Source organism: Rana temporaria, chromosome 1, assembly GCF_905171775.1.
Source record: "Rana temporaria chromosome 1, aRanTem1.1, whole genome shotgun sequence".
Taxonomy (NCBI): Eukaryota; Metazoa; Chordata; class Amphibia; order Anura; family Ranidae; genus Rana; species Rana temporaria.
In genome coordinates this window covers 497472614-497483170 of record NC_053489.1, presented here as the reverse complement: position 1 = coordinate 497483170, position 10557 = coordinate 497472614, and the positions used below count along the sequence as shown (strand labels likewise).

The 10557-nt window shown below is 41.3% G+C and overlaps 1 long non-coding RNA gene across 1 annotated transcript; it reads right to left on the bottom strand.

Annotated features, from left to right (window-relative positions):
• Positions 1-6540: 6540 nt before the first annotated feature.
• Positions 6541-7602, bottom strand: LOC120924987. Its single transcript, XR_005746502.1, has 3 exons — positions 7515-7602; positions 6891-7066; positions 6541-6767 (listed from the first exon to the last, which is right to left on the bottom strand). It is a non-coding gene; the product is annotated as an uncharacterized LOC120924987 (long non-coding RNA).
• Positions 7603-10557: the final 2955 nt, after the last annotated feature.

Here is a 10557-nt window from a genome sequence, read left to right as displayed (position 1 = left end):
TGACTATGAAAATTGTAGATTCACACTGAAGGCATCAAAACTATGAATTAACACATGTGGAATTATACATAACAAAAAAGTGTGAAACAACTGAAAATATATTTCATATTCTAGGTTCTTCAAAGTAGCCACCTTTTGTTTTGATTATTTGATTACTGCTTTGCACACTCTTGGCATTCTCTTGATGAGTTTTAAGAGGTAGTCACCTGGCGCAGCACCCCATCACTCTCCTTCTTGGTCAAATAGCCCTTACACAGCCTGGAGGTGTGTTTGGGGTCATTGTCCTGTTGAAAAATAAATGATGGTCCAACTAAACGCAAACCGGATGGAATAGCATGCCACTGCAAGATGCTGTGGTAGCCATGCTGGTTCAGTATGCCTTCAATTTTGAATAAATACCCAACAGTGTCACCAGCAAAGCACCCCCACACCATCACACCTCCTCCTCCATGCTTCACGGTGGGAACCAGGCATGTAGAGTCCATCCGTTCACCTTTTCTGCATCGCACAAAGACCCGGGGGTTTGAACCAAAGATCTCAAGTTTGGACTCATCAGACCAAAGCACAGATTTCCACTGGTCTAATGTCCATTCCTTGTGTTCTATAGCCCAAACAAGTCTCTTCTGCTTGTTGCCTTTCTTTAGCAGTGGTTTCCTAGCAGATATTCTACCATGAAGGCCTGATTCACACAGTCTCCTCTTAACAGTTCTAGAGATGTGTCTGCTGCAAAAGGTGGCTTCTTTGAAGAACCTAGAATATGAAATTTATTTTCAATTGTTTCACACTTTTTTGTTATGTATAATTCCACATGTGTTAATTCATAGTTTTGATGCCTTCAGTGTGAATCTACAATTTTCATAGTCATGAAAATAAAGAAAACTCTTTGAATGAGAAGGTGTGTCCAAACTTTTGGTCTGTACTGTATATATATATATATATAATAATTAAAGGGCCCAGAGGTCCCGAGGGCCCTGGATGGCAAACCCCCCCCCCTTTTTTTGTTATACATTTTTTTTGTTATACATTTTTCTTATTTATTTTTTATTAAAGGGCCCAGAGGTTTCTCAAACCTGTTTTACGACAATAACTTGCATATTAGGCTTTAAAATTAGCACTTTTGAATTTGAATGTTCGAGTCCCATAGACGTCAATGGGGTTCTAAATGTTCACGCGAACATTCGGTCAGTTCGAAGGTTCTGGTGCGAACTGAATGGGGGGGTGTTCGGCTCATCCCTAGTGCTGACCACGATAATCATGGCTGCTGATCCATGATATCATGGTCAGTTTATGTACCTCCATCATCCCGCTGCTACGTAGTTACATAATTACACAGTTATATAGTAGACAAGGTTGAAAAAAGACACAAGTCTATCAAGTCCAACCTATGTATGTGATTTTATGTCATTATTACATTGTATATCCCTGTATGTTGTGGTCATTCATGTGCCTATCTAATAGTTTTTTTAAAATTATCAATGCTCCCCGCTGAAACCGCTGCCTGTGGAAGGGAATTCCACATCCTTACTGCTCTTACAGTAAAGAACCCTCTACGCAGTTTAAGGTTAAACCGCTTTTCTTTTAATTTTAGTGAATGGCTGCGTGTCTTATTAAATTCCATGCAAAATCCCTTTTATCCCTATTGTGGGGTCACCAGTACGGTATTTGTACATTAAAATCATATCCCCTCTCAAGCGTCTCTTCTCCAAAGGGAGCAAGTTCAGTGCTTGTAATCTGTCCTCATAACTAATGTCCTCCAGACCCTTCAATCATTGTGTTGCCCTTCTCTGGACTCTCTCCAGTTCCAGCACATCCTTCCTGAGGACTGGTACCTAGAACTGGACAGCATACTCCAGTTGCGGCCAGACCAGAGTAGGAGAATTATAATTGTATCTCCGGAGTTAATCCCCTTTTTAAAGCATGTAATATTCTGTCTGCGTTGCTTGCAGCAGCTTGGCATTGCATGCCATTGCTGAGCCTGTCATCTACCAGAACCCCCAGGTCCTTTTCCATCCTAGATTCCCCCAGAGGTTCTCCCCCCCAGTGAGTATATTGCATTCCTATTTTTGCCACTCAAATGCATTATTTTACATTTGCAAGGTGACTTCTTGCAAGGTCTCCACATCCTGCAGATAATTTATTGGCCTGCTTAGCTTAGTATAGTCCGCAAATACATAAATTGAACTGTTTATCCTATCCTACAGGTCATTTATGAATAAATTAAATAGGATTGGTCCCAGGATAGAATATTGGGGAACACCACTTTCCACTATTGCCCATTCGAGTACTCCCCATTTATCACTACCCTCTAAACTCGCCCCTGTAGCCAGTTTTCAATCCATGTACTCACCCTATGGTAAATGCCAACTGACCTTACTTTGTACAGTAAACATTTATGAGAAACTGTATCAAATGCTTTTTAAAAATCCAGATACACCACGTCTATAGGCCTTCCTTTATCTAGATGGTAACTCACCTCCTCATAGAAGGTTAAGCAAGAAAGATTCTTCATGAATCAATGCTGATTACTGTTAATGATACAGTTGTCATTACTAAAATATTGTGTACAGTCCCCTATCATCCCAAGAACTTGCATACAATTGATGTTAGGCTAACTGGTCTGTAATTCCCAGGGATGTATCTTGGCCATTTTTAAATATTGGTGCTACATTGGCTTCTCCCCAGTCAGCTGGTACCATTCCAGTCAGTAGACTGTTCATAAAAATTTGAAACAATGGTCTGGCAATTACTTGATTGAGTTCCTTAAGGACCCTCGGGTGCAAGCCACCTGGTCCCAATGACTTATTAATGTTAAGTTTTTCAAGTCTATTTCTAATTCTGTCCTCTGTTAGCCATGAGGGTTCTTGCTGTGACGTTTCATGAGGATAAACTTTGCAGTTTTGGTTACTGAAGCCCCCAGATTCCCTCATGAAGACTAAGAAGAAGAAACATTTCAATACATTCGCCATCTCTTCATCCTTAGTAACCAGATTCCCTTCATCATTCCTTATGGGACCAATATGATCTGACCTCCCTTTATTGCTATTAATGTACTTAAAGAATTTCTAGGGATTTTTCTTACTCTCCTCTGCTATGTGCCTTTCGTGTTCTACCTTAGCCGCCCTGATTGCACCCTTACATTTCTTGTTGCATTCTTTGTATAGTTGAAATGCTGACGATGATCCCTCAGCCTTGTTATTTTTGAAGGCCTTCTCCTTTGCTTTTATATGCATTTTTACATTAGAGTTAAGCCAACTGGGACTTTTATTAGCTCTTTCAAATGTATTTCCCATTGGGATGCACTGGTTAATGCCCTTATTTAATATGCTCTTAAAGCATTCCCATTTCTTCTCCGTGTTCTTTGTTTCTAAGATTTTATCCCAATCTTTATCCCGCTGATCTCCCTCTCTCTTAATATACAGGACCCTTATCTTTAACTCCATCCCATTGTCTACCTCAAATCAAAGCGGTGCCATAAGTGTTCCTCCCTTTCTATTTTATTGACCTCTGCTGTCTCCTTATCTTCTTACTGCATGTTAGCACCCCTCATCTTCCCTTCCCCATGCTGCCTCACATTTTTTTTGCTGCAGTACCATATACAACCAACACATTTAATTTCCCTGCCCCTGCTATCTCCCTTTGCTTGCTGAAGTGTCCCCCTTTACTTGCCCACTTCTGTCTTCCTCTGCTTGCTGCAGAGTCAGGCAGCACACCCCCTTCCTTTGTCTCTGTTGTCTCCCCTATGTTGTAATACAATGTCCCTAATTGTCATATTTCCCTCTGTTTTACTAGGCAGCACCTCTGCTCACTGCAATGGCAAAAGGCCCCACTTCCCTTTCTGATGCACTTTACTGTCTCCATCTGCTCACTCGTTTTCATCTTAATGTCTACTGTCTTCCTCACTTCTCTGCAATAGACACCCTATGAGAACATGCTACAACAGGAGTTTCCACCTCCCATACCTGGACCTTAGAGGTCATGTTGCAACCTTCAACTGGGATATACTTTGTACCTCCAAGCATTACTGGGTAACTGGATTGATTAATTTATTAAATTAGTGTCTAAAAGGAGTCACAATGAAAACCATTTTGGATGGACAAACAAGTGAACATTGAGTTCCTGGTTTCCCCTAAAGATAAGGAACTCTGAACTTAAAGACAATGGCATGTGTCTATGTAATCCTATAGTGAAGTGAAGAAAGAAGAAAAGGAGAAAAGGAAAAGGAAAGAAAGAGGTAGAGTAGATAAGAGTAGGAAGATACGTGTCGGCCTCCAAGACATCCCCTCGTCCACATATTTACAGTTGGATTCGTGTAGGAAAGAGATACCAACGTGTTCAGATTTTAGAATCATCTAGAATAGTGCTTACTATCTTGGGTCATTATTCATGAGATATTTGTTTTAGTTGATAAGATGGAGACCTTGGGTTGTTTCCAGGCTTTAGCTATGGATAATTTGGTTCTCAGCAGCACAAAGAGGATTCATTTTTGGGTATGTTTGGGAGTTTTTGTGATTTGGGAATTGAGTAGGGCTACTAATCTGTGGGATCACATATCCAGTGACTCTGAGGATAAGTTGAAATATTTTGTTTCAGTACCCACTGATTTTTGGGCATTCCCACCATACATGTATCATCATGCCAAGTGTGCGACATCCCTAAAGTATAACGGGGAGGAGGAGGAGGGATAGATGATGGTAGCCAGTCTAGTAGGGACTAGGTACCATCTTGTGAGGTTGACTTCTATTAGGGTGGAGTTGAAATTTCCTTTGTAGGATCTGGAGAAGGATTTATGCTAATCCTCTGAATCCCAGTCCTCTTAGGCCGGGTACTCACGACCAAACATGTATGGTGAAAGCGGTCCGTCGGACCGTTTTCACCATACATGTCTGCCAGAGGGCTTCTGTACGATGGTTGTACACACCATCGTACAGAAGTCCGCGCGTAAACAATACGCGGGGCGTGTCCGCGGTGTCGCCGCGTCGATGACGCGGTGTCGCCGCGACAATGACGCGGCGACGTGGGCGGCCCGCCTTTAAAATGCTTCCACGCATGCGTCGAAGTCATTCGACGCATGCGAGGGACGGCGGGCGCCTGGACATGTACGGTAGGTCTGTACTGACGACCGTACATGTCCGAGCGGGCAGGATTCCAGCGGACTATTTTAAAACAAGTCCAGGAATATTTGTCCGCTGGGAAAAGGCCCGGCGGGCAAATGTTTGCTGGAATTCGGCCCGCTCGCGCCCACACACGACCAAACATGTCTGCTGAAACTGGCCTGCGGGCCAGTTTCAGCAGACATGTTTGCTCGTGAGTATGGGGCCTTATTGTTTTTTTTTTAAAAAAAAGATCTTTATTAGATCTGGCTGCTTTAAGGATCTTCTCTTTTTTTCTAAAAATGTAATACGGTATGTTTTGAGAGGCCTTCCAATGAAATCCTGTGTAAATTGAATGGCAAAAAAAGATGAGTGAAACTATCTGTATCCATAACATATTCAGGTCACTAAATAGTCCTCAGGGTTTTTGCCCTCTGGTCCATTAGTAGGGTGCTGTATAAAAGACAATTTTTACCAAAGCTGCAGAGGTAGGAGGGAAATGAAGCTGGAATTGAGGCAGTATAGGCATCTAGGAGTCAGTCAGATCTATAAAGAATGCTGTGCTGTGTCAGAGCTTTAAATCAATCTGGAAGTTTGGCTTCACCCTCAGACATGTATTTCAATAGGCATATTTAAAAAGCAGCTGACATTCACCAAACATTCACTGAGGTGAATCAGCCAGGTGCATGTCGTTTAAATGACAGTGATTGATTTACCACCAGTGAATGTCTGGACAAATATACAGTTTCGAGACAAGATGCTAGTGCATCAATAAATACATAGGGGCAGATCCACAGACAGAGTATGCCGGCGTATCTACTTATATGCCGGCGTACTTTCAAATTACCCGCGTCGTATCTTTGGTTTGAATCCTCAAACCAAGATACGATGGCATCTGGGTTAGATCCGACAGGTATACGTCCTCGTACGCCTTTCAGATCCAAGATGCAATACTTCGGCGTCCGCTGGGTGGCATTCACATCGTTTTCCGCGTCGGGTATGCAAATTAGCTATTTCCGTCCATCCATGAACGTACGAGCGGCCGGCCCATTTTTTTACGGCATCTCTAGTCGGCTTTTTCCGGCGTATAGTTAAAGCTGGTATTTTGCGCCTTATAGTTAGACTTGCCATGTTAAGTATGGCCGTTGTTCCCGCGTCGAAATTTGAATTTTTTTTTTTTTTGCGTAAGTCGTCCGTGAATCGGGATGGACGTAATTCACGTCTAAGTTAAAAAAATTACGTTGTTGCGACGTCATTTAGCGCAATGCACGGCGGGAAATTTAGAAGCGGAGCATGCGCAGTTCATTCGGCGCGGGGACGCGCTTCATTTAAATGAAACACGCCCCCTAATCGCCGATTTGAATTCCGCCGCCAAAGATACACTACGCCGCCGTAACTTACGGCGCAAAATCTTTAAGGATTCGAAATTATGTAAGGTACGGCGGCGTAGCATATCTCTGATACGCTGCGCCAATCTATTTCTATGTGGATCTGGCCCATAATATTTAAAACATGTTGTAGGAATATAGAACCAGATAAATAGACCACAGGTAGTGGTTGTTGTTGTCGTTGCCACTAGAAACCATTAGTTTAGCCTGGGTCCACACTGTTCAATTTTTGACATGCATTCGAGAAGTTCCGCGGATTGACATACCCGCTTCCTCGGGAGCTTGGGAACTAAAGTATAGAAAAAAATACATCAAATAATAAACTGAAATAATATGGAAAACCAGATGCCAAACAGCATCACCCCAGCCGGGATACTGGTTCGGCATATAGATTTACATAAGGTATACTCACCATTGGAATGGTGTTTTGCATAAGATGTTGCAGCGTGATTAGCACTCCTCACAGATGAAAGGAGCCCCCGCCTAACTAGACCCAGCCGGGTCAATGAAGATGGATTAGGTTCAATGCCAGAGACCAAGTAAAGACCGCAGTGGCTCAATTCGCAAACAAGGGGGTACCACAGGTAACTAGGAAAAAAATATATATATATAGGTTTTGGATTGATAACCAAAGAGGGTGAATTAAAGGGAGGGAAAATACTTAATTGCAATTCCATTATTGGGACTTATTAATAGGAATTGTATATCAAGAGAGTATAATACTCGAAATTGACCACCTACCGCTATTCACAACAGAAAAGGATAGTATTGGTGAAAAATTGTACTTATTTGAAGGATGGGTTACTAGGTACACCAATAGGAGCTAATAAATTAGATTTATATATTGGATAAGATTATTAATTTGTTACCTAAATGGTAGTTATTTTTACTATAAATGAATATAGGAAGGTAACATGACTGCCAAAAGTAGATTGCTTAAATTACATGTTGGACAAAAAGATTATGATAGTATAGAGCATTTGAAAAACTACTATAGTACCGAGTAAAAAATCTTTATCAGGACAGCATACGTTACCTGATTGAGGTTGCTGTGCAAATGTGTCACTGCATAAACATGTGCTGAAAGGAAAATCTGTGCTGCAGCATAGATGCTTCAAACAATCTAATTAGCAGCCAAAAAAAGAAAAGAGGTAAATTAGCTTCCAAAATGGAATCCAGATTAAATATGTCCAACATATTGTAGTAAAAAGTAGCTTAAAGTGAGCGTTTTGCTTACCTGACGTCACGCGAGCCGGCCAAAAAGTGTCCACTGCGCATGCGCCGACTGGCGCAAACGCTCCTGGGACTTGTAAGAAGTTGCAGGGCGTTAGGGAGCGCAGTGGACGAGGGACTGGTGTGGATGGAATGGCAGTCCTCATTGCCATTGGCGGAGGATTATCACCTGACTCTACACAGGGAGAACAAGGCGAAATCCTTCACACAATGGCTCGAGTGGCCACATGAATGCAAAGCTGAACCAGCGGCCCACTGATCCATGGAGATGAAACTATGAGGAATAGTGGAGCTCCCCCTGGAGGAGTGCAGCTGCATAACATCTGAAAGAAAAAACTTTTCATCATATAAACAAAAAAGAAATACAAACAAGATAGTAATAATAAAATACAGTATAATGATGTTTATACTGCAGTATGGTACAAAGTAGCATATTTAACAACACTACTATTCTAGGGTTGTCAAAACACAAATTTACTCAGGATTTACAATAACTTCCTCCTATTATTGGCAAATTTTATTGTCCAATCCTGGCTGGGGTGATGCTGTTTGGCATCTGGTTCTCCATATTATTTCAGTTTATTATTTAATGTATTTTTTTATATACTTTAGTTCCCAAGCTCCCGAGGAAGCGGGTATGTCCCGCGAAACTAGTAGAGCAATCCGCGGAACTTCTCGAATGCATATCAAAAATTGAACAGTGTGGACCCAGGCTAAACTAATGGTTTCTAGTGACAACAACAATCACTACCTGTGGTCTATTTATCTGGTTCTATATTCCTACAACATGTTTTAAATATTATGTATTTATTGATGCACTAGCATCTTGTCTTGAAACTGTATATTTGTCTTACTATTATTAAAAATATTTTTTTACTTTTTCAACCAGTGCCTACAAAGTCCATTTTTCTTTCTCCACAAATCCCATATACAATTATTTAGGATGTGGCACTGTAATTACCAAGGATGTTGATTGCCATCCAGGGGCAAAGCAATCTCTTTATAACAATGTCTGGACAAAGTCAAATTCACTTTTTTATAAATATGCCCCAAGAATAGAGAACGTTGTAGTGTCATTCACAAGCTATGTATCCTGCCACAATGTATGCCGCCAGTCACTGTACATTGTAAACACATATGCCTAGATTCAGGTACGTTGCCGCAACTTTGCGGTGGCGTAGCTTAAGGCATTTAAGCTACGCCGCCGTAAGTTAGCGAGGCAAGTACATGATTCACAATGTACTTGCCTGCTATGTTACGGCGGCGTAGCCTAAAGGGGGCGGGCGTAAGGGTGCCGAATTCAAATGTGTGTAAGGGGGGCGTGTTTTATGTTAATAAGGCTTGATCTTACGTTTTTGACGGGTTTGCTTTACTGCGCATGCGCCGGGCGCCTACTGTACATCTCCCAGTGTGCATTGCGGCTAAGTACGCGGCACGGGCCTATTGATTTTGACGTGGACGTAAACGACGTAAATCCCGATTCACGGACGCCATACGCCAACGACGTAAAAATTTTGAATTTCGACGTGGGAACGGCGGCCATACTTAACATTTCTATTCCATGTAGGGCTAAGCTCTAACTTTAGGCAGCCTATCTCTAACGTAAACGGCGTAAAAGTACTGCGTCGGCCGGGCGTACGTTCGTGAATCGGCGGATCTACTTATTTACATATTCTACGCCGACCGCAATGGAAGCGCCACCTAGCAGCCATCCGAAATATTGCAATCTAAGATAGGACGGCGCAAGCGTATCTCTGAGCATACACTTAAACATAAGTCGGCGTAGATTCTGAGTTAGGTCGGCTTATCTACTGATAAGCCGGCCTAACTCTTACTGAATCTACCTAATAGCATTGGACACATAAATAAAGACACATTGCACAATCTTTTCTTTCAATATATAAAATAAGCATGTTGGGTTTTATTGTTCCAATTTTCTGTGCTAAATATAATCAGTGCTCTGATAATTTTCCAAATGTGTAATAGCAAAAATTGGTTAATGTTTAATTTTTCAGATTATGTTTATTGTTTTAAATTATATCAAATGTACAGTGTAGCATAATATATTGGTGTTTTACAGGTAAAGGATCAGAACAAGGATCGTTAAAAAAAAAAAATAGTTATAAAGTAAATTTACAAACTTGACACTTCTTGATGTCCATATTTAGGTCTCTTATATTATTTTCATTGGCCCAATGACAGGTCAGTCTGACCTAAAGTCATCCTGTTTTTTCTCCAGTGATATCCCTCAGACATATTTATTTTTCATAATAAGGCATACTTTGTAACAAAGTAATTATGTGGAAAATGTGGAAAAGATGCAAATCCAACAACAATCTGACTGCAAAATGTTGATGTTCAAATGACACCTTACAGGAACTAATAGGATTTATTGTGGTTGGCTGGATAATAAATTATATACAGTATTAGGACCAAAGAGATACAAAGTTCAATATGCTATATGCAAAGTGAAAACCGACCTCCTATGTCTGGTCCAGAATGATGACTCCTGAGCATTCATGACCACATATACCTTCAGTTATGTAAATGAAGGAGAAGTTTTTATGGTATCAGATATATTTTCAGCCTTGAGTGCATGCATTTTAAATAATATGAAAGTGTAAAGCCGCGTACACACGATCAGTCCACCTGATGAGAACGGACCGATGGACCGTTTTCATCGGTTAACCGATGAAGCTGACTGATGGTCCGTCGCGCCTACACACCATCGGTTAAAAAGACGATCGTGTCAGAACGCGGTGACGTAAAACACAACGACATGCTGAAAAAAATGAATTTCAATGCTTCCAAGCATGCGTCGACTTGATTCTGAGCATGCATGGATT